Here is a 27,423-nt window from a genome sequence, read left to right on the forward strand (position 1 = left end):
GCAGTGCCTTAGACCGCTAGCGCCACTTGGGAGCCCCAAAATGTTGCTTCCACGCTATTTCAACGAGAAAATGTTATGTAATGATGCTTAATCGACGTGGAAAACTGAATGGATTGAAAAGTCATCAACATAAGGGAATTTTGTCTTTTTCATCAAACATTTAACCTAAATCCAATGACATGGTGACATTTTTTTTGTTGATTTTACATTGAATTCATGATAGTTGACAACTACACCTAATGTAAATCAAAACTAGAGGTTGAACTGTCTGTGCCCAGTGGGTTACCTTTCCCACATAGGTTTCTGTGTCTTGTCTCTCAGGACAAGCACTGTCTGTTGGAGCTAGGCCTGAGTAGTGTGGAGGGCCTTCTGAGGCAGGGGGTCTACCCTATCGTCATTAATATCCGACCCAAGAACAAAAAACACAAGAAGCTAAAGTAGGTGCCTGACTGACTATCTGTATTTGTGTGTGTTTACAATATACTTTTAGATCATACATTATTCTATTTTTGTAGTTGTATGTTCTCTAATCCAATTTATAAACAGTAGTTACAAAGTCAATCTATTTTGCCCCATTGACAGGAAGTTGCTGACCGGGCGAGGGGAGGATGGCATGATGGAGGAGGTGTGTCAGGCGGACGAGCAGCAGCTGGAGACCCTGCCCCTGCTCTACCACACTTTGGAACCCAGCACCTGGAGCTGCACCGAGGATCTGCTTCTCGCCATACGCAATGTCATCCACAGCCAGCAGAAGGCACTGCTGTGGGTTGAGTTGGAAAGGCTCCAATAGATCCCAATGTTTTCACCCAGTTTTATTGTTTTACTAATTTGATACAATTATTATATACATTTCACACACACCCATTTAGATACCTAGTTCTACCACAGTAAATATGAAGTTTCATGTTCATTTGATGAATTAAACCTTACAAGCTCAGTAGTAACATGTCTTTATGTTTTAATGTTGTATTTCTTGTCTACCTATGTGTAACAGTATAACTTTAGACCGTCCCCTCGCCCATACCCGGGCGCGAACCAGGGACTCTCTGCACACATCAACAACAGTCAACCACGAACCATCGCTCCACAAAAGCCGCGGCCCTTGCAGAGCAAGGGGAACAACTACTTCAAGGTCTCAGAGCAAGTGATGTCACAAATTGAAACGCTATTTAGCGCTCACCACCGCCAACTAAGCTAGTCGTTTCACATCCGGTACATATGCTAAACATCAGCATTAAACAACCTTCATTAGTTAACAGAGCATCTTTTAAATGATTGAATAATTCATAATAATACATGGAATTTGTATAGCGCATTTCTAACAACCAAATACATTCATATTAGTAGTTGGGGTTTGCCTACATTTGCCTTTGGCCACTAGTCACAATACAATAGCTTTTGAATGTTCTTCTAAAAATAAATCTAAAACTTATGACTGCTTTTATGGTTAGGAAAAACTTTGGCCTTTAGAATGTTCATTTCAAGACAACTGGAAACTCGGACAAAAAACGAGAGCTTATTAAAGGCGCTGCATTGTCAATAAATCATCTGTATTGACAATACAGTATTTACTGCGATGCGGCCTCCGCAGAAGTCAGAGCAAACACATGTTTTGCATTTGAAGGAAGTTGTAAAGAAAGTGTGTTTGTGTATATCTAGGACTGCCCCCCATCGACTGGCAACCAATCAACCATCCACTCAATTTGACCTCTGCATGCCTCTGGAGACTCCACAATTGCGTCACACCATCCTTACGGCGCCTCAAACCACATTTTCGGATTAAGCGTGGTGATACCGCAGAGGTATAATAATGCCGAGGTCAAAATAACTAGGAACTCGGAAAAATACTAGGTCAAATCATGACGTCAGTGAATTTAAGGCTGGAAAAGTAGGAGCTCTAGAAAGAGGCCGGAGTTCACGAGATGGAATTCCGAGTTGGATGACCGTTCAAATCGATTTTCCGAGTTCCCAGTTGTTTCCAACGGACTTGATGTCGGAAGTAGGAGATTTCCGAGTTACCAGTTGTTTTGAACACCGCATAACTCAATACATTTTTCATTAATGTTGACGTTTTTGCAAAAGAGATTTTAGTCGCGCGATTTTGCATTTGACTATGATATTTGGTGCAGTATTTCTCAAGTGACTTGCCTAGTTTCTCTTTGAGACAGCACTTCATTGAAGTATCCCTACTGTTGACCAATCGCCGACGAGGGGGCGTAGACTTCATCGACCAACTTCCGCTTGCCTCTAGAGAAAAATGGTGTGCCCGAACTGCTGAAAAAAAACATGCCGAAGTCCAAAACAAACAAAAACGTCACAAAATGTCATCATAATATATTCACGAACTGTTCCGTCTGGGATGCATGCGGACGCCACTAGGCAACAAAAGAGAAAAACAACAACATGCTGGAAATGTTACATAACAACAGGGTATAAATAAGCAGTCAAATGAGGCTGGGATTTTGAGGTCAGTCTTATGATATAGATAATAATAATATAGATAATGTTCTGGAAAAGGTATGATGAAGAGAAGAGGAGGAATGCATTGATTATACTTATTATTATCTCATACAGGTGCTGACAGTAAACCAAAAATGAGAACGGACTAGGTTATTGATGAGTTTTTGTTTTGCAATGTGTAAGTTCACTGAGTTTATGGTAGAGGTTCAGTTTCCACTGTCTAGTTATGGTCCTGTACTGTTGCTTTGGCTTTTTCTACCAAACTCGAGAAGTGTCATCTCTGATAACACTCTGGCTAATTGGATGTAAACGACGTCACGCTTGGGCGAGAATACGCCCCCTTGCTGCAGAGTGCAGATATCCATTCAGCCCCCCTCCCTCTGGTCAACAACACAAGCTGCACAGAGAAGCAAAATGGCCGATAGTAAACTAACCGACCTCACAGCGCTTTGCAACCACCAAGAGGTTATGCATGTGTAGTTTACAGCGAAAACTACATTCGTACGAAAGGATATACGTTAACTGAATTTCTCGATTGTTAACATTTAGCCTTTTGGTGATGTTATTTCTTATTTGGTTTAGCCTTGAACTACCGTTAGATTGCTAAACTAGCTTTAGCTAAATAGGTCTGCAAGAATTTCACAAAGTACTTTATGTTTGATTCCTGAGGTGAGTAACTAAAACGATGTATCGTTAAGTTGTTCATTACAATGTTGTAAATTGTGTGTACCATTTTTTTTCCTATCCATGTTAAGTTATAAGCGACAGCTAACGTCAGTCAGCTAAGTTAGCTACAGAGAACGTCACTGAAGTTTTCTCGTAGCTTCTTTGGCCTTGTCACTTCAGTCCAAAAGCGACAGTTGATTGCACAGACAAGTCATGCTATGAAACAGTATTTTGTGTGTGTGTATGAATAATTTGAGAAACACAATCATTTCGATTAACATTGCTATGAACTATTTTCGATTACCACCACGGAGTACTCAACTAATCAACAGTATATATGTGTGACCGATATGTATGGATTTTTTTAAAACTATGTATGGAGCTTAGCTTTGGGAGATGGTTAAGCAAGCCGGCAGCTGTAGGTCGTGTTCCCTACTAGGCTTTACCTTTTGAGCGGCAGTTAACTACGTCAAAGTCGCTCGCACGAAAGCGCTATCTTGCAGCTGGTTAATGTCAATACTATTTTGACAATTTAGCTAGATATGTTAACACATGTTTGTGTCGTTACGTGACTTTATTCTCACGGAGTCTGTTTCGTCCGTTTTTTTCAAGTCCAACGCCACCGGGTGTTCAGTTTGGGGCTACTCTGTACTCGAGCTCGAGGCTGGAATAGGCCTTGGCAAACGTCAGAGCGATACCACCAGGCAAGCTTCTGCTAGCTGATTTGTATTAAGTGGCACTAGCTAGCACAATGTAACGTTAGCTATTATGGGAATTGTTTTTCATTAAATGCCGCGTATAGATCCACATATAACAGTTTAACTAGTCAATAAATAGTTATAGTTAAAAACGAACATTATATTGCTTGCTAGCTAGTTCTTAATCTGACAATTTTGAGCGGCTTAATTTGACTGCTGTCCTTAAATTGTATTTACAGACTAGACTACTACTTCGCAATTTGGAAAAGCTCTTGTCCAAATTGCCAAAATGCCTCCCATAGCGCAAACTTGCTTTGTTTACGTTTCCCATACATACACTCAAAAGACCCCACATTTTCAGCTTACTAGCTTTTTCAGTGGAACGCTTTTGTAAAGCTGAGTCAAACAGGGGGACTAAAACGAAATGCTACCCCTGTGATACCTGACCCATCTAGCCAACTAGCTCGCTCTATCCTGCACACACTCACTCTCTCGCCATCTCTATTAGCTCGCTAGGCCTTGACCTACGTGACAATTAAATATTTCTACCAGCTAACGGGTTCTTTTATCTACCAGTCAGGTACTGCCCAGTCTTACATTTCCTCTCTGTTGATGTGCATGTGTTACATGTTTGGAGTTGTAATCGTTTGCTTGAAAATTAATAATTCAGGGTGGCTACCACAGATTGTTGCCAAGGTTGTCTGCTTAATACTATAGTTCTGACAATATTAACTAATTGTGTAAGAGTTCATTTTAATAAACTGTTAATAAAACGTTTTAGGCAAGTCGCAGCAAATGTATGTAACTTGATGTTGATGCCTATCGCCAAATGTCAATGCCCACATCCATTTAAATGTGTCCAGATAGGAGAATCAGGAAAGGGAACAGCAGTTCATGGAAGACAAGAAAAAGAAGAAAGAGGATAAAAAGAAAAGGGAAGCTTCCCAGAAGGTATATAATATCCACTTTTCATCTGGAAATTAGGCCTACATAATTCAGAGTGCTCTGGTATGTTCCTAAAAACAGAATTGTCTGGTGTTTGATCCAGTTTCATGGCCCATTGAAAGTCAGAGCCACACTGTTTTGGCTGTGTTTTAGTCGTGACAGCAATAATGATTTACTTGGCCTGCGCACCATAGTTGCTTGCAGTATTAGCACTTGACATTCGTTACAATAATGTGTTGGCTATTTCATGGCACTGACGGTCTTCTCTACTTTCAGGTGACTGAACAAAAAGTCAAAGGTAATTTTTTTGTTCTGTATATACAGTACCAGTCAAAAGTTTGGACACCTACTCGTTCAAGGGTTTTTATTTTTCTAAATTGTAGAATAATAGTCAAGACGTCAACTCTGGAAATAACTCATGGAATCATTTAGTAATCAAAGTGTTAAACAAATCAGAATATCATTTATATTTTAGGTTCTTCAAAGTAGCCACCTTTCGCCTCTGACAGCTTTGCACACTTGACATTCTCAACCAGCTTCACCTGAAATGCTTTTCCAACAGTCTTGAAGGATTTCCCATATGCTAAGCACTTGTTGGCTGCTTTTCCTTTAGTCTGAGGTCCAACTCATCCCAAACCATCCCAATTGGGTTGAGGTCAGGTGATTGTGGAGGCCAGGTCATCTGATGCAGCACTTCATCACTTTCCGTCTTGGTCAAATAGCCCTTACACAGCCTGGAGGTGTGTTTTGGGTCATTGTCCTGTTAAAAAAACAAGAGTCCTACAAACCAGATGTGATTGCGTATTGCTGTGGTAGCCATGCTGGTTAAGTGTGCCTTGAATTTGAAATAAATCAATGTCACCAGCAAAGCACCATCACATCACCACCATGATGCACGGTGGGAACTACGCATGTGGAGATCATCCATTCACCTACTCTGTGTCTCACAAAGCCATGGCAGTTGGAACCAAAAATCTCACATTTGGACTCCAGACCAAAGGACAGATTTCCACCGGTCTAATGTCTATTGCTCGTGTTTCTTGGCCCAAGCAAGTCTCTTCTTCTTATTGGTGTCCTTTAGTAGTGTTTTTTATTTATTTTATTTTAATTGTATATGCATTATTATTTAACTAGGCAAGTCGATTAAGAACAAATTCTTATTTACAATGACTGCCTAATCCGGACGACTCCTGGAATGAGTAGGAGTGTCCATACGTTTGACTGCTATTGTACATCTGTAACACTCCTTCCTTTCATCAAACAAGATAACGATGAGAGAGGAAAAGGCCAAGTTTATATTATGTTACATAACATTATGATTAGGATGCATTCCAGCTTTGACTTTATTGACTTGGTTCATTTGTTTCATTTTCCTTAAGTGCCAGAATCAACCAAGGCCAGCTCCACGCAGTCACTAGCCACTCCTGGCTCTGTGTCTCCCAGCCCTGGCCCCACTCCACCATCGTCCCCCTGCCCTGCAGCTGGGTTCGCTGTTCCTCCGGGTGGGAACAATGCAAACCGGGCGGCTGTGGCCAACGGACAGCCCCCCACCGGAACTCAGCGCTATATGCCCAGAGAGGTGCCCCCACGATTCCGCTGCCAGCAGGACCACAAAGTGCTTCTGAAGAGGGGCCAGCCACCACTGTCCTGCATGCTGCTGGGGGGAGGCAGCGGTAGGGGAGACGCACCCCCTCTTTCACAGGGAGATGCCCCCAATGCAACCACATCTGGATCCACAGGTGGGTCAACATTGAAATGAAAGGATGTGGTTTGGATCTGTAGTCAGCAGCTAAATTAATATTTGTCCAAGTGTAATTAACGTGCTGTTTTAACCTTCTTAACATGGTCCTTAAGTTACCAAAGTATGTTTGCTCATTATCTACAGATCCCAATCTGGGTTCACCTTCTCCTTCACCCCCACTCCTCACCCTCATCTTCAGTTGCTGCTTCTTCAACTTATGCAAATTCCACATGGGGGTGGGCTCTGGCAGCCAGCCCCTTCTCAGGGCTGGGAGAAGGTGATAGTGGATGGGAGTGACCTTGAAGAGTGGCCCAGCATTGTGGGTGGGGATAGAGTGGGTACCGATGGAGCAGAGCTGGATGTCCCCAACAACAGCAGTGCCTCACGGACTGACAAATGCACCCAACAGCATCTGAGGACAGGAGGAGCAAGAGCTGGGAGTTCAGACAGTCCCTCCCCACCCCACTCTTCCCCCTCGTCACTCACTGAATGTGTCCTGTCTGGTGTCGTGTGGGCCTCTTCAGTCCAGCCTGGAATTGGAGTGGCCGCAGCAACAGAGGCGCCAGTGCTCAGCAATTCCAAAGTCTCCTTTCTTCCTGGGACTCAGGAGAGCCCTCTTCGTGTGAACAGGGGGATTCCTGGTGCCAGCTTCAGCCTAATGCCAACCCTTCAGCCTGGCCTGCCCTTGTGCAGGATGGAACGAGGGGTTGGTGCAGCTACCACCGAGCTGTGCCCTCATCCATCACAACAGCCCTTCTCTGCCAGTTACCACCCATGCTCATCCACTCTCCTCTGTGAATCAAGCTAGCTATCAGCACCAACTCCATGAAATGCCTGCCAGGATAGGGCACATCTCCATGGGGACTGGGGGCTTGGGGCCGAGCTTGGGAGAAGGACCAAATCAAGGGGCAGAGACCTTGTGGACAGTGGGGTTGTTGGAGGGAGCGAGCATCTCTCTGCCTCGTCATCCTCCTCCACAACCTCTTCCTCTTCATGGAAGCTTTGCCTCCCCTCTAACCTCAACACAGGTGCCTCTAAGACTGATGGGTGGGACAGAGTAGGGAGATGCAGCTCAGGAGGATGAAAGCTGGGTTGGCAGGAGATGAGGAGTGGGTCAGGAAATGATGTTAGCTCAAATACCCCAGTGGTATCTCAGGGAGCATGGGATGGGGCTACAGAGGAGGGTTGAAGTGAGTACACAGGGTCGACAGATGTCAGGGGTTCCAGCAACCCGGCAATAGAAATGTAGTGGAGCGAGCAGCAGCAGCAGCAGTGGAGGTAGCGGTGGTGGTGGTGGCGGAATATCCCCCAGGATTCTGCCTCACCAACATTTGCTACTATGACAACAGCCCAGGACAATCAGAAAGGGGTTGATGCTGTGGGGGGAATGGGCAGGTCCCAAGGTGGCAGAGGAAGTGGGGGACCCCTCATCCTCCAGTGGAGGAGGGGTCAGAGCTGGGAGTCACAATCGGAACCATGAGCATTCCCGCCACCGCTCCAGCAACCCCACCCCCAACCCTGAAGTGGCCTTACAGAGCATGCTCAGCCGGTCGGACCTGGATCCCAGGGTGCTGTCCAACACTGGATGGGGGCAGATCCAGGTACAGCAGAATGTTGCCTGGGACCTGGATACAGGAGCAGCAAGTCAAAATGGGGGAAGCAGTTCCCTGCATTTCCATCTCAAGCTGTTAGTTCTACTGGTCGGGCATCTACTTACCCCGCAAGCAACAGCACAATGACTACTGATCCATCTGCTGGGGCCCGCTATGCCTACTATGATCACTGGTCCTGGCCCTGTACCTTCAAGGCGGCTGGGATGACGAGTCAAATTGTGCTCCACCATCCAACATGCGGAATTCTGCTCCCTCAGGATGCCAGTGAAAGATATTGATGGCAGCCAGGGAATGACAGTGGAGCCTGGGCGATGTCAGTACTTCAGAGAGCCATGGCAAAGGCTGGGGCAGTGAGGAGGCAGGAGGAGAGACCGCAGAGGCGGGAGGGAACTGGAGAGATTTCGGGAGAACAGGGTGGCGGAAGAGAGAGTGGCTGGGGAGGTGGTCAGGAGGGAGAAGGGGACTGCAGGGGTTGGAAAGAGATGGGTAGGGAGGTGGAGGTGGAGGGACAAAGAGGGGGAGGCAACTGGGCGCAGGGCGTGAACCCAAGACAGTCAGTGGAGGCTGGGGGAAGGGAGGGGCAGAGGTGAAGGCAGCACGGACAAGGATCTTGGGGTAACATAGATGAGGGAGGCCCACAGAGGAGTTGGGGGAAGTGGAGGTGACATGGGCGGCAAACCGCACCAGGACTGGTGCATGAAGACGCATTCTACAGATACCAAACAGCCAAGCGGCAACACAGAAAGCCCCAAATCAACAGCAACACCAATCACAGACCCAACAGCCACCAGGAGGCTTGGGCAGGTCAGGAGGGTCCTCCACCCAGAATCAGAACCAAAACTCGGGCTGGACTGCTGGCCCCATCCTCAGATCCCTGTTGGGCCTGCTGAGGCCCTGAGCCCAGCGGGTGGGAGGAGCCCTCCCCACAGTCCATCACCCGCAAGATGGAGATTGATGATGGCACTTCAGCCTGGGGTGATCCACCTGCTACAACAGCAAGAATGTGAACCTGTGGGATAAAAACAGTGCCCCCTCTGGTCAGCCACCACCACTTCAAGGCCAAACTCAACAGGGTCCACCTACATCCGTACAACAGCCACCATCAAGGAGACAGCCTGCGATCCCAGCTAACCGGGACTCAAACCCTGGCAATGCACCTGGAATGGGTAGCTATGACCGATTTATTCCTTCGAAGGCCAACAACTGGCATTTCTGGCAGATTCTTTAATCTGATATTCTCTTTATTACCAGGCCCAGGTATGTGGGGAGGGGTGGCAACCTTGTTGGACAATCTGTGGATAATGGCACTGCTTCCTGGGGGCAGACTTCTGATGCACCATCTGGCTGGGAGACCCAGATAACTCAAGCAAAACTGCTGGTTGGGGAAACCCCTCATCTAAATCTGGTAAGACACTTCAAGGAGCTTTCATTGTAAAGCAAATGTGTTACTCCTCAGGACATTGCATGACCAATTTTTGCATGTCCCATAGGTTCAAAGTCTGTGCAAGAGAGCTGGGGCAAGGAGAGGGGCCCAGTTCAGCCTCTCGACACTCCAGTTGGGATGAGGAGGAGGACGTTGGTGGAGTTTGGAACACCACAGGCTCACAGACCAGCAGCAACTACAACTCTGGTGGCTGGGGGCAAGGCCGGGGGAAAAGAGGCAACATCAAGGTATTTTTGTGGTTAGGATCTGCTTGCTCAATTTTGTTTTATATCTAAGCTGTGGAACTATGAAAGGACATCTTTCTGATTGAGGGTTATGTTTGCTACATTGCATGTTTCTGTTTGTTCCCTAAGGGTGGAGGTGGAGAAAACTGGATGAACCCAATAACACGACAATTCCAAAATATGGCACTCATGGTAAGCCCTATTAATTATGTCTCGGAAGAAAGGATGGTGACGATGCATTTTCTGTTGAAGGGTAGGTAGCATAAACTTAACCACATGTAAAATATGGATTTGCATTAGAATACTCATCAAAAAGTCCCAATACAAAGGTGCACCTCACTTTTCAATTTTTTGAGTTATTACATAAAACTGATCAGAATGCCAGAAAGAATATTTGCGGGATGTGACATGTATTGGAGGACCCGGCAAGCCAGTCTATTCCCTATAATGCAAGCCCTCTGCCTATATGCTACATAGCTTTATTCAAGCCTGTCTCAAAATGCAACACTGCCTCTTTAAAACAAATAAGCTCTTTACCTGACTCGTCTTTTAAAGGTGTCTAGAAATGTACATGTTTTGTGCTTTTGTAGGAAGCAATCACTCGCCTATTACTGACTACAAATTATCTATAACTGAGCTAATAACTTAGTAACTAGCAAAGGAGCTTCCAGTGGCGCAGCGGTCTAAGGCACTTCATCTCAGTGCACAAAGGCTTCACTACAGTCCCTGGTTTGAATCTAGGCTGCATCAATTTCAGCCATGATTGGGAGTCCCATAGGGGTGTTTGGCGGGGTAGGCCATCATTGTAAATAAGAATTTGTTCTTAACTGACTTGCCCTAATTAAATAAGGATAAAAAAATAAGATAAACAAAAATGTGCACTTGACTACATGAGTACCCTTATTCTACTTCTCCTCTGGTGATGTAGAGGTTAATCCAGGCCCTGCAGTGCCTTGCTCCACTCCCATTCCTCAGGCCCTCATTTGTTAACTTCTGCAACCGTAAAAGCCTTGGTTTCATGCATGTTAACATTAGAAGCCTCCTCCTAAGTTTTTAATCACTGCTTTAGCACACTCTGCAACCCGGATGTCCTAGTTGAATCCTGGTTTAGGAAGGCCACCAAAAACCCTGAAATTTCCATCCCCTAACTATAACATTTTCTGACAAGATAGAACTGCCAAAAGGGGCTGAGTTAGCCTGCAGAGTTCTGTCTTACTATCCAGGTCTGTGCCCAAACAATTTGAGCTTCTACTTTTTTTTAAATTCACCTTTCCAGAAACAAGTCTCTCACTGTTGCCGCTTGGTATAGACCACCTACTGATCCCAGCTGTGCCCTGGACAACATATGTGAATTGATTGCCCACCAGCTATCTTCAGAGTTTGTGTCGTTAGGTGACCTAAACTGGGACATGCTTAACACCCCGGCCATCCTACAACCTAAGCTTGATGCCCTCAATCTCACAAAAATTATCAATGAACCTACCAGGTACAACCCCAAATCTGTAAACACAGGCACCCTCCTAGATAAATTCCTTACCAACCTGCCCTCTAAATACACCTCTGCTGTCTTCAACCAGAATCTCAGCGATCACTGCCTCGTTGCTTGTGCAGCCTGCGTTCAACGACCACCCCTCATCACTGTTAAACGCTCCTGAAAACACTTCAGCGAGCAGGACTTTCTAATCGTCCTGGCCCGGGTATCCTGGAAGGATATTGACCTCATTCCGTCAGTAGAAGATGCCTGGTAATTCTTTTAAAAGTGCTTTCCTCACAATCTTAAATAAGCATGCCCCATTCAAAAAATGTAGAACCAGGAACAGATATAGCCTGTGGTTCCTCCAGACCTGACTGACCTTGACCAGCACGAAAACATCCTGTGGCGTACGGCATTAGCATCAAATATCCCCCGCGATATGCAACTTTTCAGGGAAGTTAGGAACCAATATACACAGGCAGTTAGGAAAGTAAAGGCTAGCTTTTCAAACAGAAATCTAGATCCTGCAGCACATACTCCAAAAATTCTGGAACACCTGTAAAGTCCATGGTGAATAAGAGCACCTCCTCCCGGCCCACTGCATTGAGGCTAGGAAACACTGTCACCACCGGTAAATCCACAATAATTGATAATTTCAATAAGCAATTTTCTCGGTTGGCCATGCTTTCCACCTGGCCACCCCTACCCTGGTCAACACCTCTGCACCACCCACAGCAACTTGCCCAAGCCTCCCCATTTCTCCATCACCCAAATCCAGATAGCTGATGTTCTGAAAGAGTTGCAAAATCTGGTCCCCCTACAAATCAGCCAGGCTAGACAATCTGGACCCTCTAAAATTATCCAAAATTGTTGCAATCCCTATTACTAGCCTGCTACATACAGTGGGGCAAAAAAGTATTTAGTCAGCCACCAATTGTGCAAGTTCTCCCACTTAAAGATGAGATGCTTGTAATTTTCATCATAGGTACACTTCAACTATGAAAAAAAAAATCCAGGGAAATTCACATTGTAGGATTTTTGAATGAATGTATTGCAAATTATGGTGGCTTTGGACTTTTTGTCAATCACCACATTCTTATCGGTAGACTCGACAGACTTGGCTTCTCAAATGACTGCCTCACCTGGTTCACCAACTACTTCTCAGAGTTCAGTGTGTCAAATGGAAGCCCTGTTGTCCGGACCTCTGGCAGTCTGGGGTGCCACAGGGTTAAATTCTCGGGCCTACTCTTTTCTCTGTATACATCAATGATGTCGCTCTTGCTGCTGGTGATTCTCTGATCCACCTCTATGCAGACGACACCATTCTGTATATTTCTGGCCCTTCTTTGGACACTGTGTTAACTAACCTCCAGACAAGCTTCAATGCCGTACAATTCTCCTTCCGTGGCCTCTAACTGCTCTTAAATGCAAGTTAAATGCAAGTTAAACTAAATGCCCGCCTGTCCAGCGTCACAACTGTGGACGGTTCTGACTTAGAATATGTGGACAACTACAAATATCTAGGTGTCTGGTTAGACTAAACTCACATTAACCTCTTGAAGCTAGGGGGGCACTATTTTTACGTTTGGAAAAATAAAGTTCCCAAAGTAAACGACCCCTATTTCTCAGGACCAGATGCTAGAATATGCAGATAATTTACAGATTAGGATAGAAAACACTCTAAAGTTTCCAAAACTGTCAAAATCTTGTCTGAGTTAAACAGAACTGATATTGCAGGCTAAAACCTGAGAAAATCCGATCAGGAAGTGCCCCTGTTTTGAAATCTCATTTCTTATGCATCCTATTGTGCATTTAAAGGGATATCAAAGATTCTTTTTCTCTCCCTAAGGTGTCAACAGTCTTTAGACACAGTTTCAGGCTTTTATTTTGAAAACTGAGCGTGAAGGATCACATTGCGTAAGTGCACAGGTGGGGGCTCTCGGAGTGAGTTGGTGCGCAAATTGAGTAAGGCGGCCATTGTTCCTCCCAGCTGTTATGGAAAAGCTACACACTCTGTTGATATATTATCGAATATATATATATATATATATTTTTTAAACTACCTGAGGAATGATTATAAAAAAACGTTTGACATGTTTATGTGGACATGAAGACTATTTGGAATTTCCGTCTGCGTTGTCGTGACTGCTCTTTCTGTGGATTTCTGAACATAACGCGACAAACAAACGTCGGTATTTTGGGTATAAAAATAATCTTTATGGGCAAAAGGACATTGCTGTGTAACTGGGAGTCTCGTGAGTGAAAAAATCCGAAGATCATCAAGGTAAACGGTTCATTTGATTGCTTTTCTGATTTTTCGTGACCAAGCTTCCTGATGCTATCGATAAACTTACACAAACGCTTGGATTGCTTTTGCTGTAAGCATAATTTCAAAATTTGAGACGACTGGGTGATTAACAAAAGGCTAAGCTGTGTTTTCCTATATCGCACTTGTTTTTTCATGAATATGAATATTTTCTAGTAATATTATTTGACTGTTGCGCTATGCAATTCAGCGTTGCTGATGACAATTATCCAGGATCCGGGAGGGGTGGTTCAAAGAGGTCACATTAAGCATCTCCAATCCAAATTACATCTAGAATCGGCTTCCTATTTAGCAACAAAGCCTACTTCTTCACTAATGCTGTCAAACATACCCTCGTAAAACTGACTATCCTACCGATCCTCGACCCGGCGATGTCATTTACAAAATACCCACCAACACTCTACTCAGCAAACTGGATGCAGTTTATCACCCAGTGCCATCCGTTTTGTCACCAGAGCCCCATTTACACCCACCAATGCGACCTGTATGCTCTTGGTGACATGCCCTCGCTTCATATTCCTTCGCCAAACCCACTGGCTCCAGGTCATCCATACGTCTATGCTAGGTAAAGCCCCGCCTTATCTCAGCTCACTGGTCACCATAGCAGCACCCAAGCGCTCCAGCAGGTATATTTCACTGGTCACCCCCAAAGCCAATTCCTCATTTGGCTACCTTTCCTGGAATGAATTGCAAAAATCACTGAAGCTGGAGACTCATATTTCCCTCACTAATTTTAAGCACCAGCTGTCAGAGCAGCTCACAGATATTTACACCTGTACACTAGCCCATCTGTAAATATCCCATCCAACTACCTCATCCCCATACTGTTATTTATTTATTTGCTCCTTTGCACCCCAGTATTTCTACTTGCACATCTATCACTCATGTTTAATTGCTAAATTGTAATTATTTTGCCACTATGGCCAGTTTATTGCCTACCTCCCTTACCTCATTTGCACACACTTTATATAGACTTGAACTCGATTGTATTATTGACTGGATGCTTGTTTATTCCATGTGTAACTCTGTTGTCGCTTTGCTTTCTTGGCCAGGTCGCAGTTGTAAATGAGAACTTGTTCTCAACTAGCCTACCTTGTAAAATAAAGGTTTAATAAAAAACATGCAGCTCTCGCTTTGATCTCAAACCAACCCTATCTGCTCATGACTGCTCATGCTGTAAACACAGTCCAGTTCAAAGTAAATGGCACAGATCCATATATGGCAACAGACCATTTGCATATAGAACTACTGCAGCTCTGATATGTTTATGCCGTCCCGGGCTGTGTAGCGTACGGGCTGACTAGTGAGTGTCAATGCAATAAATTCTACTCAATATGTTCTGCTTACATTAATATTTATTGCATATTTTTGTTTTGGTATGTTACATTGAAAGTGGCTCATATTGTATTGATTTGATCATAATTGCCACAGTAAAGGAATACGTTGATGGTGTTAACAAGAAACTCTAGAACAGTGTTCACCAACCTTTTTGAGTCAAAGTATAAGCTGAGATCTACCGCTAATTTTTTACCTACTTAAATCAACCTATGCAACATTAACCAGTTGAAAACAGTACTGTAGTGATCAGGTTTGTGCAGTAAGCTATAGGCCCAATACGTTATCACCACATAGTAGCTTTGCTTGAGTTGCCCTGCCAATGCATTTTTGTTAGGGCCATTAAAAAAATATATATATATATATATATTTCAAAGTTTGAGAGTAGGCTATACGATCACACTGGTAATAGATCCATTGTTGTATTACTTGTGAGACATGGCTGCGTGAGCACACATTTAAATAGTTTGCTTTTTAGTTTACTGTTCTCATGGGGCCCGGCATCTGATGTTCAGTCTCAGCGGAGGGAGGAGCAGCATACAGGACTGCCTCTTAACATCCCTTCGGTCTCCCTTTCCTCCACTGACCAAAAAGGACACAGTCTTCCAGCTGATTGCAAAACCCGAATTCCACCGCATTATTGCACAAATACATGTTACTCCTATGAACAGAGAAAGGGAAATATTAATCTTTTAAAACAACCCAAGCCGCTAATAAAGAAACGCAGCTCTCGATAGCTACTTCCCTACTCATTCATTACTGCTGCAGTGCATGTTGTAGCACTGAGTGGAAATTGGATGAACTCTCATTCATGGCTTCTAAGTGTTGACAGCGCTGAGTTAAACTTGAACCCTCTGTAAACTCTTTGCTGTATTCTTTGGGTCTCTCTGGTCATGGTTTTGAAAACTGTAGTATCAACTTTGCTGTAGCTTCCTTTTATGCAGCTACGTTACTGCAAACATGGTCATCTGAGCCATCCGATTGGCCAGTGGTAGACGTAAAGTGCACTTTGGTCTCTGGGCCCACCGGGAAGGCAGAGATTGTGCCTGAAGACACATGAAATGGTTCAAAATGGCAACAGTTCACCTAGCTGGTGCACAGGGCAGTTGAATTGGGTGTGCCTACTGCCAACAGTGGTAAAAATAGGAACACACATTGCTTTATCGTTTGGAATCCCTTTACGATCAACTAGTCGATCATGATTGACCGGATGGTGACCACTGAACTTTCTAGAGCAGTGAAGCTCAATCTTGTGCATCTCTCTGTGGGTTAATATTCCTGTGTGGCAGTCCCAGGGAGCTGTGTGGCATGCACACAGTTTAGAGGACCATTGGTTAGCACTGCTCGAGTCAGCCAGTTGCTGTCAACACCTAGCTTACAGCTACATTAAAGTAAACCATAATTTTGGAAATGCATAATGCCTTCAAACCAGTTACCTTAGCAAGCCAGATAATTTTATGTTAGCCTGCTAGCTAGCCAATCACCACTATCGACATGGCTAAGTAGTAAGCCAGAGAACAACTAGTCTAGCACTGGGAGGAACCCACACAAAAAAAAAGCCAGGAGATATAAAGTAAAGGGAGTGGAGACTTAACACTGTACGGCTGAGTTAGCTACCAAAGAGCCAAGGAGAGGGAGAGTCTGCATGCTAATCCAATAGTGATTTATAGTGCGGTAAATCCACATTGACACGGTTTATCTCATCACTGCTGACACTCGATGTACCTGTAGGAAATCGAGCAGCAGTGGTCAACTAGATTTAGCCGCAGGACGGTCTGGAACATATTTCTTTTATTTATTATTTTACCAGGTAAATTGACTGAACACAGTCTCATTTACAGCAACGACCTGGGGAATAGTTAGTGGGGAGGAATGAGCCAATTGTGAACTGGGGATTGTTAGGTGACCTTGATGGTTTGAGGGCCAGAGAATTTAGCCATGACACTGGGGTTAACACCCCCTACGATAAGTGCCATGGGATCGTAAATGACCTCAGAGGCAGGACACCCGTTTAACGTCCCATCTGAAAGACTGCACCTTACACAGGGTAGTGTCCCCAATCACTGCCCTGGGGCATTGGGGGATATTTTTAGACCAGAAGAAAAGAGTGCCTCCTACTGGCCCTCCATCACCACCTCTAGCAGTATCTGGTCTCCCATCCAGGGACTGACCAGGACCAACCCTGCTTAGCTTCAGAAGCAAGCCAGCAGTGGTATGCAGGGTGGTATAATGCTGGCTGATAATTACAAATAATTTGTAGTCTGCAAATGATTCACGATAAGCCCAAAAACCGATATGTTTGACTAAAACAATCATTTCAAACCTTGCTTACATTTTTATACAATCACGTCTTTTATTATGCTTAGGAATACTTGGAACAGATTTCCAAAATGTAAATCACTTAACTTATTTATTGGTGTTTTTAGTCTTATGTCCAACAATGAACCATAGACATTTATAAAAAAAAAAAAAAAATGCACACAGAACTTGCCCCCAAATAAGGCCTCCAGTTGGGGAACCCTGAAATAGAGCTTGCAGGCTTCACAAACAACGCTCGGCACAACACCTGGTTTCATTATGAATCCTGCCTTCCACTGGTTATACTAAGCCATTGAAGTCCTCCGGGTGAAATGAGCACTGCATACAGTAAGATGTGCGCACGGTTCCCATACTCCAAACACACAGGAGTAGAGGCGTTTCAGTTTTTGGCATGAATTTATGTGGTTTCTTATTAGTGGATACATAGTATCTCACCATGATTTGGAATGTAATTACATGCTAGCTTGGCTAGTAGCTAACGTTGGCCAACTGGAACTAGCTAGGTATCATAGATTCTCAAGATGATGTTCTGAAGAGGTTTTAAATAACGCTAAAACATAAGTGTTTGTAGTAATGGTTAACCAGATCGATTTGATCACTCTTACTTTGAGTAAAAACGACGCTTACTACTCTTTTAATAGGCGAGGACTTGAGTCTTGATAAAAAGTTGGAAGGAGATAAGAGGGGGATGAACGACTACAGCGGTGAAATGGAGAGGAGGAAGAGGTGGTGGAGGCTACCGTATGCCCAGTTCCAAAGACATGGGGCCTGGAGACATGGGACCTTACAGTGACAAGGTAAGTGAGTCATACTCCTGTCAAGCGGTTCAAGGTGTCCTTAAAGCTGTGCTAAGCAGTGTTTGCATGGTCTGTCGATTGGCCTAGGTGGAGGGAGGCTAGATATGTTGACCCTATCAGTAGCTAGCCAGCTAACATCAACTAGCTTTTTTGTCAACTAACTTTATAGATATTTTCATTTTATCAGCTCTCACTGTTCCTTTTTATCATTTTTTATTTTTAACTGTACTCTTCTGTATTTCGTTCCAGATGGGTGGTCATGGTTTATTTGGTGGCAGCGGTGGGATGCCTCCGTCTCGAGAATGCGCCAGCCTAGGATGCATCCATGAACCCCTCCCAAGGGTTACGCGGACAAGTCCCTCATCAATTCATGTCTGCGCAGTCGTTGCCTGTGTTGTACCTCACGAATATTAATGTTTATTTAGAAAGTTGTTCCACGTTGGGTATGAGCAGGTGCTCCGAAAGTCAATAACAATATATTTTCTAGCTTGTCTTTTAGATTACCATTTTGGAATATTGGCCAGGTTGTCTAACAAATCTCTACATTCTATATCCAGAGGCATTTTTCTTTCTCAGTGTCCACAATGCTAATACACATTTTTTCACGTCACAGGTGCCGGGTCCCATGCTAAAGCAGATACCCTCTCCTGGCAGCAGTGTTGGAGGAGTAGGTGTCGGAGGAGGGTGTTCCCACCTCAGCTCTCGCCACAGCAACTTGCCGTGCTTAGTAACATTTACCCTCATGTGCAGCAATTCCACCTGGTAAATATAGTCTCTGCCTCGATGTTGTGGTTCAGGCCGTCTGAACCGTTTATCACAATTTTCAAAATTGCTCAGTAATTCAAATAATCTTGTATTGATTGGATATCAAGTAATTGCAACTGTAAAACTGCTACTACACTAGCTCTCTCAGTGGAATAGAATAGTAAAACTACTTTGTGCCTGCCAACCCCCAGGCTTGTCAGCTCCTTCTGCAGCAGCAACAGCAGCAGCAGCTCCTGCAGAACCAGAGGAAGTTGCCCAGCCTATACGCCAGCAGACTGATCCACAGCAGGTACTGAACGTCCCATAGTAGTGTAGTGCCTTATCACTATGCAGTTCGGACTAATTTCAATATTAGATGCAATACTTGTGCTAGACTTTCAGTATGTAGTAGCTTTCTAGCCAGCTTGTCTTTAGTCTCTTGATGCAGAGTTTGTGTACATATTTTTCAATCTTTTCTCTTACCCTATGTCTCCATAGCTGGCTAGAATCATGGCTATTCTGCAACAACAGAGACAGCAACAACAGGGAGTGGTAGGCGGAGGCAGTGGGAGCTCCAAACTGTCCCCATCTCTTGGAGGGGCACCAAAACAGCCGATGGCAGACTCGATGCCCCACCCTGGTATGGGTGGCCCCTTGTCAGATCTTCATGCCAAAACACAGGCAATGTACTCTGGTAAGTTGCTTAGGTTTGGTCTTCGTTATTATCTCTCTAACACATTTCAGTCCAATCTGTCAGTTTAGAGCAGTCTACTCAGTATGACGTCAAAGGCAAACCATTACTAAATCATATCCAACTAATTTGTGTAAACAGTAGCTCGTATATCACTGTTGCCGTGACGAAAGTCTTTCATTTAAATCACCTAGCAGCTATTCCGTGATGTTCGATTTCAGGGGATTACACTGGCCCAAGTTTTATCAACACAGCCATCTTTGCTCATGACTGCAGTGAATGAACCATCTGACCATGTTTTTTCTGTTATATCAGGTCTTGCTCCCGGAGGCAATCTGTCTGGGCTGGAGCTGGGCTCCATGGTGGGGGGGGTGAAGGATGGAGGGGGGCAGCAGTCCCGCTTCAAATGGATGATGGAGGGTCACTCTCCGGCCCCCTCTCCCCCAGATACAGCCCATCACAAGAATGGTGAGTCATTAAAATCCAATGTCTTGCTAATTACATGAATAATCACACCTATATAAAGCCATAAAAGGAAAAGCCATGTCAAACTGACAAATGATTTGTATTTCTGTTTTTGTCTTGTGTGCTATTGCAGGTCCTTTACCCATGGCCATGAAAGTTCGAGAGGGCTCCCCATATTCACAGTATGAGTTGCTCGGAGTTGATGGGTTGGGAATGACCCCTCAGGGCCCTTCTGACAACTGGCACCGTACCCCTGGAAGCAAGATGGGCACCGTGACTGGGACATCCAGCTGGCCCCCAGGTAAACTGCTTTCAGTATTCCAAGTTCCTAATGCACAATTTTGAAATGCACATATGAAACATTGCAGTTGCAAAAAATGTCAATATTGCCAGGCTCAGTAGTCTTCCCTGTGTTTTTTCTGCGGTGACAGAGTTCCAGCCTGGAGTGCCCTGGAAAGGCATCCAGAGTGCCGACCCGGAGTCGGACCCGTACATGACCCCTGGCAGTGTGCTGGGCTCCCATGGACCCTCCAGCCTCAGTGACTCTGACCACCAGTTACTGCGAGACAATACAGGTACTCACTGTTTAATCACTGCTTCTGTATAAGTATTGAATGAGATTAAACCTATTGGCACAACTTGGGCTGTTGCAGTGACCGTATTACTGGCGGTCACGGGCAGTCAAACTGCCTGGTGGGAAAAGCATCCTCCATTTGCTATTTAAGTGCATAGATTACTTTTTTATTTTTTTTTTTATTTATCCCGCTGCCCCTGTTTTGGTACAGGTGCAATGGTCCGTTCTAAATCAAAACAAATTTCGCAATATATGTTATTTAGAATATGTAAAGATAAGATTAAATCAAGAATAGTCTGATGGGGGGACAATTAGGGTTGCAAAGCTTCTGTAAATTTCCGGACATTTTCCATGGGAAGTTGAGCCCCGGAATTTTGCTTACATTAAATTCAAAAAGTTAGCTTATAACAGTGAACCTTTTATTTTGTAGGATACATATAAGGCAATTGTAGGTCTTGTGGCATATTTTGGTTAAACTATCCCCAATTCAATGGAATTGCAACCCTCTGCATGCACAGTGCATTCTTCCATCACATGTAGAGCTGATTCTCAAGATCTTGCACACTAATGAGATGCTGTTGAGCCCACACTACTACACTGTCTGAGCCAAGGACTACATGCTTTCTGGTAAGTTTTCATTACTGTACTGGGTAGGGTGGATATATTTTATGACATAAATTATTTTTTATTAACTAGTAAGTAGTAGCCTACAGCAAAGTGTTTAAATTATTTCTAACTTGTTAGCAATTTCTGCTAGTTAGTTTTGTTTCCATGTGGGTTTTAGTTTGCTTGAGCCTGTTAACTGGGGAGGTTAATTCACCTGTTTCCATATATGTTTCATTTTAAACCATTTATCTTACAAAGGAGTTGTTTAATCTAACTGCTTAACTATTTATCTGTACATGGAATTGTATTTGTTTTTATTTACTCTTTTAAAAAAACTTTTTTTTTTTTTAAACTTTTACAGGAAAATGCCATGGGCACTATCTGATGTGTTGAGACATTTCACAGCAGCTAATGTAGAAGGAAAGGCTGTGTACATTTGCAAGTACTGTGCCAAATCATATGTGAAGAATGCAACAGATTAAGAATCATTTGGCCAAGTGCATAAAGTTCCCTCACTGTTCACAACAAGCAACCTCTGACAAAAGTACCTCTACTTCTATTCGAGGTGAAAATGACAAATCAGACATCTTAATGATAGCAACAGCTCATGGTCCTCCTGGAATCAGAAGTTGTTTTTGACTCAATGGAGGAACGTAGTCAGAGAAATGCTGATTAATGTCTTGCTCGAGCTGTGTATGCAACTGGTTCACCTCTGATGCTCACAGGCAATGTGTATTGGAAGAGATTTCTGAATGTACTTCGCCTAGCATACACCTCTCTAGGGCAGAAAATAGGTACTGCCCTGCCCATTTCACTGTTTCTCCAAGCAGAGGAAACTGCAGTTCTGAAATGCATCAAAAAGTGTGAAGACTTCTGCCAGAAGCCCATACACGCCGCAGCGTACATGTTGGAGCCCAAGTATGCTGGCAAGAGCATCCGGTCTGGTGCAGAGATCAACAAGGCCTATGGTGTCATCACTACCGTGTCTCGCCACTGTGGCCTAGATGAGGGAAAGGTTCTTGGCAGTCTGACGAAGTACACTTCCAAGCAAGGGCTTTGGGATGGAGATTCAATATGGCAGTTGTGCCAACATATTTCATCAGCCACCTGGTGGAAGGGACTTTGTGGATCTGAGGCTTTTTCCCCTGTTGCCTCCACCATCCTCCAAATCTTACTAATATTAGCCTCCTCAGAGCGCAACTGGTCCTTGTTTGGGAACATACACACCAAAGTACTCAACAGGCTAACCAATACAATGGTTGAAAAATTGGTGGCCATCTGGGCAAATTTGAGGCTTTTTGAACCTGACAATGAGCCATCCTCAAGGTTGGAAAGTGACAGTGAAGATGAGGCCTCAGTCTGTTCAAGAGGTGGACATTGAGGAGGTCTGGGAAAGACATGGAAGACAACCAAAGCTTTAGTTTCTAGACTATCAATGTTGAAAAAAAGTTTTTGGGAGATGCGATGGATCATTGGGGATCATTCAATATTCCCTTTCTTTTGTTGTTCAGTGAAAACATCCCACGTGAAGAGTCAATTCATTGAATTCAACTTAAAATTAAGTAACTAAAACATTTGTAATTCTATTGAAAGGATTTAATCATTTACAATTGTCTGCTAATGGTAAGGTTTGTTTCTGTCTCCATATTATATGGTAAATATATCCAATGCAAAAAACACATGTCACGTCTTTGGCATCATTAGATTGAAAACTGTTATTTTATCAAATCAATTCTCTGTAATTAATAGTAGTGGCTACTGGGTGTGGACTGAAGTGCGGTAAAGACAAAGTCACTACACAGTTGATAATTATATTAATTGAAATGCTAATCCTTTGCCCATGAACACACTCATTTGGGAATAATTGCAATCAATATATATTTACTCTCAGTGTGTCGTTGTGATCTCTGTTGGAATCGTCAGTCCTTCTGTTGGGAAGTCTTTCGTGGATACCATCCAGAAATGTTCTTATAGATGAGATGTTTCGGCTGTTGCTCTTATTCTGTCAGGATCGATAGTCTCAGAGTTGAACCATTTCCTGCATAGTCAATGCTCCACGTGGTATGGTTAGAAATTCAACAACCATTACAACCTTTAGTTTAAACTGAGTTTTTTTGTGGTCTCTACTCAAACCTTTGCCCCCTCAGCTGACTGCGGGAGGCAGGGTCTGAAAATGATTTCTTCAGGTGGGGGTTTTATTCGTAACAGTAGAAAAGGGCTGTCCCATGAGCCAGATCATGTCTGCTCATGGGGGGCGGGCCAATGACTTAGTTAAACTTTTTAAAGGGAATACAATTCTCTCACATTAAGGGTTTAACATAGCATTCCATCATTTCACAAATGGTTTAATCTTTACTCATTCATTTTATACAACAATAACTCTGTTTATAATGTATAAACAGAGTTATGGTAATGTGTATTGTCTTTCATGAGGTCACAAACATGAAACAAAACAGACCAACAGTAGCTGGCTTCTCCACCGACTGTTTACGCATTCTCCAAAACATGGATATTTTTCTGTGATGTAGAAGAAATTACTTTGTTCTACTGTGAAACTCTCTATATACTGCATGAACAGGAGAGTCTCCTCGAATTTACGACATGAGATAACAGAACATGTCTGTAGGAGAGCGAAAGAGAGGGATGCCACTATACCCAGAAAGGGGGCCACGTCATGACACGTTTAAATGGTATTAATATTCATTTGTATATATTCCCCAAAATGTGCAACCCTAGTGACAATGTTAGCCTACCACTTGTAAATGATCACTTGTGAAAATGTTTTAATAAGGTTTGTATCACAACTAAAGTGGCCAAATAACTTCTTCAAATGAAGCATTAATCTGCTTTAAAAGGGGTGTAGAGCCTAACTGGCATACATGAGCAGCGAGGAGTTCGCATCCCCACAACTGGGGATGCAACAGCACAGGTAGCGTCATTCTCTGATATGAACAACTTTAAGGTCTAGTCCAATAGTTGAGACTGAGCTGCTAACCAAAGCTCTGTAAATGGATTGAAATGAGCTATGTTTCCCTTCTCTCTGTTGCAGGGCCAAACCCCTCCCTCAACACCTTGCTGCCTTCACCAGGTGCCTGGCCCTACAGTGCCTCAGACAACCCCCTTGGCAATGCACACAGCACAGGTATTGATATTCTCTAATATGAACAGCTTTAAGGTCTAATATTTGAGAGAATGAGCTGCTAACCAAAGCTCTGTAAATTGATGATATATTGAAATTCGCTGTTTCCTTTGTCATCTATTTTGGTCTGTTGAAAGTTGTGCTTGTTTCCTCAGCAAAGTACTCTGACTACAAACCCAGCTGGCCCCCCCAGAGCCCATTGGACACAATAAGCCGTGGAAGACCAGTCGCATCAGTTCCCAGCTGCCACGCCCCCTCCTGGACTGACCAGTCAGAAACTGGCCTCGACATCCCTATGGGGCAGCGGAGCCCGCGTTTGACCAGGGGCTGGGGAGGGGCGGGGGCAGTCAAGATTCAAGATTTGGGACAGGTAATATTATATATCTGGATCAACCCTGTAGTGATTTTAACTGTTTCCTGGCTAACTTGATACAAAACCATTTATAGCTGTTGGGTTTTCAGAACTCATTGTAGTAAGATATTTATTAGATACTGGCTTTACAACAGAAAAATATTGAAAGACTACCCTTTGTTTCTGACTGCCCCTCTTTCTCTCCTCCGTAGGCTCAGCGTGGAATGATGGTGTGGCCTCCAGAGGCAGCTGCTGGCTACTGCTCAGCAATCTCACCCCTCAGGTACAGATGGAGAGAATTGATAAAGATGTTAGCACTAGCACCTATGAGCAGGAGGGAATGAGCAGAAGGATGGGGGGCCTATGGATTATGTTGTGGGTGATTTTGAATTTTATGTTTTCTGACCCATCATCGAAGTGGAATTTATCACAGCTATTAAATAAAATGGCCATTGAGAGAGAGGTGGGTGTGAATTTCTTGTTCATCAGCATTCTCCTTCAGTGTATCCTATGCAAATGAGCCGGTGTCATGCGTGACCCAAGTGTAATTGGATTGTGAAGTTGGCTGATCCATTTAATCAATTAAGGATTGCATGAATGAAGTTGGCATGAAAGGGCTGCTAAGGGAAAAACAGAATGGGGAAATGTTTAATTCCACTGCCTACCCTTTTACAGTCTCACACTTCCCCACCAGACACACTGGTATCCCACTACATTTTTGTTCTCCTACAGATTGACGGGGTTCCACGCTACGGACTATCTGTATGCAGCATGGCCCCCTGCTGACCTTTCACCTCGGCCTGACCCAGGGCAGCGCCTGATTCGTTACAGCACACGTCCAGGAAGCAGCCAAGGCCCAGGGTGCACTGCATGTAGGCTACTACCCCTCTACATACTAACAAACGCTGTGCTGCTGCCTAGTGTAATGCTAAATGCCTGTAATTAAATATTTACAAATTCGCCTAATGTTAGCTCCATGCAGAATGTTTTTTATTTTATTTTTTATTTTACCTTTAATGCTGAATTGGAGCCTGATGGCCATTCAGTTAGTACAATTTCTACTACTTCACCTGTTTTACTAAAGGACACTGATATATTTTGTTTTCTCCAGGTGTGTTCTGGGGAACACCACAATCCTGGCAGAGTTTGTGAGTGAGGAGGAAGTGGCTCGCTATTTTGCACATTCCCAGGTTGGAGGTGTGGAGGGGGCCAGCCCAGGGGCAGGGGCGGCCCAGGGCTCGTCAGGAACGCACACAGTGGTGTGCAACAGCGGAGGGGGCTCCCCGGGGAGTGAACGAGCAGCAATTGGAGCAGGAAACAATTTGGGTGGAAACAGCGGTGGAGGAGGGGTTCTGGGTAGTGTGGGGCCTTCCAGCTCCGGCTGGCAAAGTTTGATGGTACGGCAGCTCTCCAGAGGCCACCCCAGCCCAAGGTCCTGGGCTTGGTATTTTTGCTCAGTGGAGCGCCAACGGCTGGGAAGGGGGTAGGGGTGGGGTGGGACGGGGTAGAGGCAGGAGGTCTGGGCCTGGGGTGGTGTGACCCAGGTTACTCCAGCAGCAGCTTGTGGGGTCCACCCCAAATGGAGGACAGGCAGCAAATGGGCAGCCCAGCTGCCCTGTTGCCTGGTGACCTGCTGGGAGGAGTGGCTGACTCCATCTGACACACCTTCACATAAGTATATATTTAGAGACACAACATACACTGGGAAACACAAATACATATATATATAAATGACTAAATATAACCACGTAAACACACGCATACACATATAACTGACTAAATATAACCACGTAAACACACACATACATATATAAATGACTAAATATAACCACGTAAACACACAAGCAGAAATGTGAGACATGCTTACACACATTCTCATGGCCAGACTTAAGCTATTCTATAAACAAATGCAGGGACTGTTAGACGTGTAAGGCCTTTTTCCACAGATGAAGATTTCAACTGCTAGACTTGAACCTGAAAAATTAGTCTGTCGGTCTGAGAGACTGGCTGGATTGCATTGTGCTTAGTAGGTGATTTGATGACAGACTTACATGGACATGCACACACCAAATACAAACTAGCCTTTGGACAGATGGGCACTGTAACAGCATTACTCGCATCATATAGGAAAACTATGTGATGCAGGACAACCTGCAGTTTCCATTCATGCCCCTTATGGAGACTGAATCAAAACATGTGCAAACACACCGCTCTGATTGATGACAACTATCTTATTGTGTATGTTAGTTTCTGTTTTGTATGGTTGTTTTTATTTTGAACATTGGAATACTGAAATGTAATTGTTCCTTTCAAATGCTGACCTCCTACTGTTGTTTTTTCTCTCAATCACGTTTTGTTACTGTTACTATGATAATTGTTGAAACTCTGGCAGTATGAGGGAACATTGCATTTCTCAGAGAGTGGGATACTGTGTTTGGAATACTCTGTGTGTGTGTGAGTGAGAAGGAGACCAAGGATAAACCCCTGTGTGTGAATGTGAGGATAATGTAGTGTGCATGTTACTGCCTGTCATGATTAGTGTGCGAGGCTGCTTACAGAAGGTCTATAAATCTGTTTTGAGTGCATTGGTATACTGCTGACTGTGTGTTCAAGAACATTGGCACTAATGCTTAGTTTTTTCTCTCATTTTAAGATTATTTTTTTTGCAGATTGTCTTTTTATAGTCCGAACTGCAATAATAAAAATGTTAATGATACAAAGAGCTGAAGGCATATGTATTGAGAAAAAGGACATGCCAAATCTTATCAAACTGTGGAGTGGTGGGGGGTTGTTTACAAAGACACAGAAAA

General features: G+C 44.0%; 1 long non-coding RNA gene and 1 pseudogene across 1 annotated transcript; both read left to right on the forward strand.

Annotated features, from left to right (window-relative positions):
- Positions 1 to 208: 208 nt before the first annotated feature.
- LOC135566955 (uncharacterized) lies at positions 209 to 940 on the forward strand. Its single transcript, XR_010462225.1, has 2 exons — positions 209 to 437; positions 583 to 940. It is a non-coding gene; the product is annotated as an uncharacterized LOC135566955 (long non-coding RNA).
- Positions 941 to 1,771: 831 nt separating this feature from the next.
- LOC135566954 (trinucleotide repeat-containing gene 6B protein-like) lies at positions 1,772 to 27,423 on the forward strand (annotated as a pseudogene).

The sequence above is a fragment of the Oncorhynchus nerka genome, unplaced genomic scaffold (assembly GCF_034236695.1).
Source record: "Oncorhynchus nerka isolate Pitt River unplaced genomic scaffold, Oner_Uvic_2.0 unplaced_scaffold_2870, whole genome shotgun sequence".
In the NCBI taxonomy this organism is placed as follows: Eukaryota; Metazoa; Chordata; class Actinopteri; order Salmoniformes; family Salmonidae; genus Oncorhynchus; species Oncorhynchus nerka.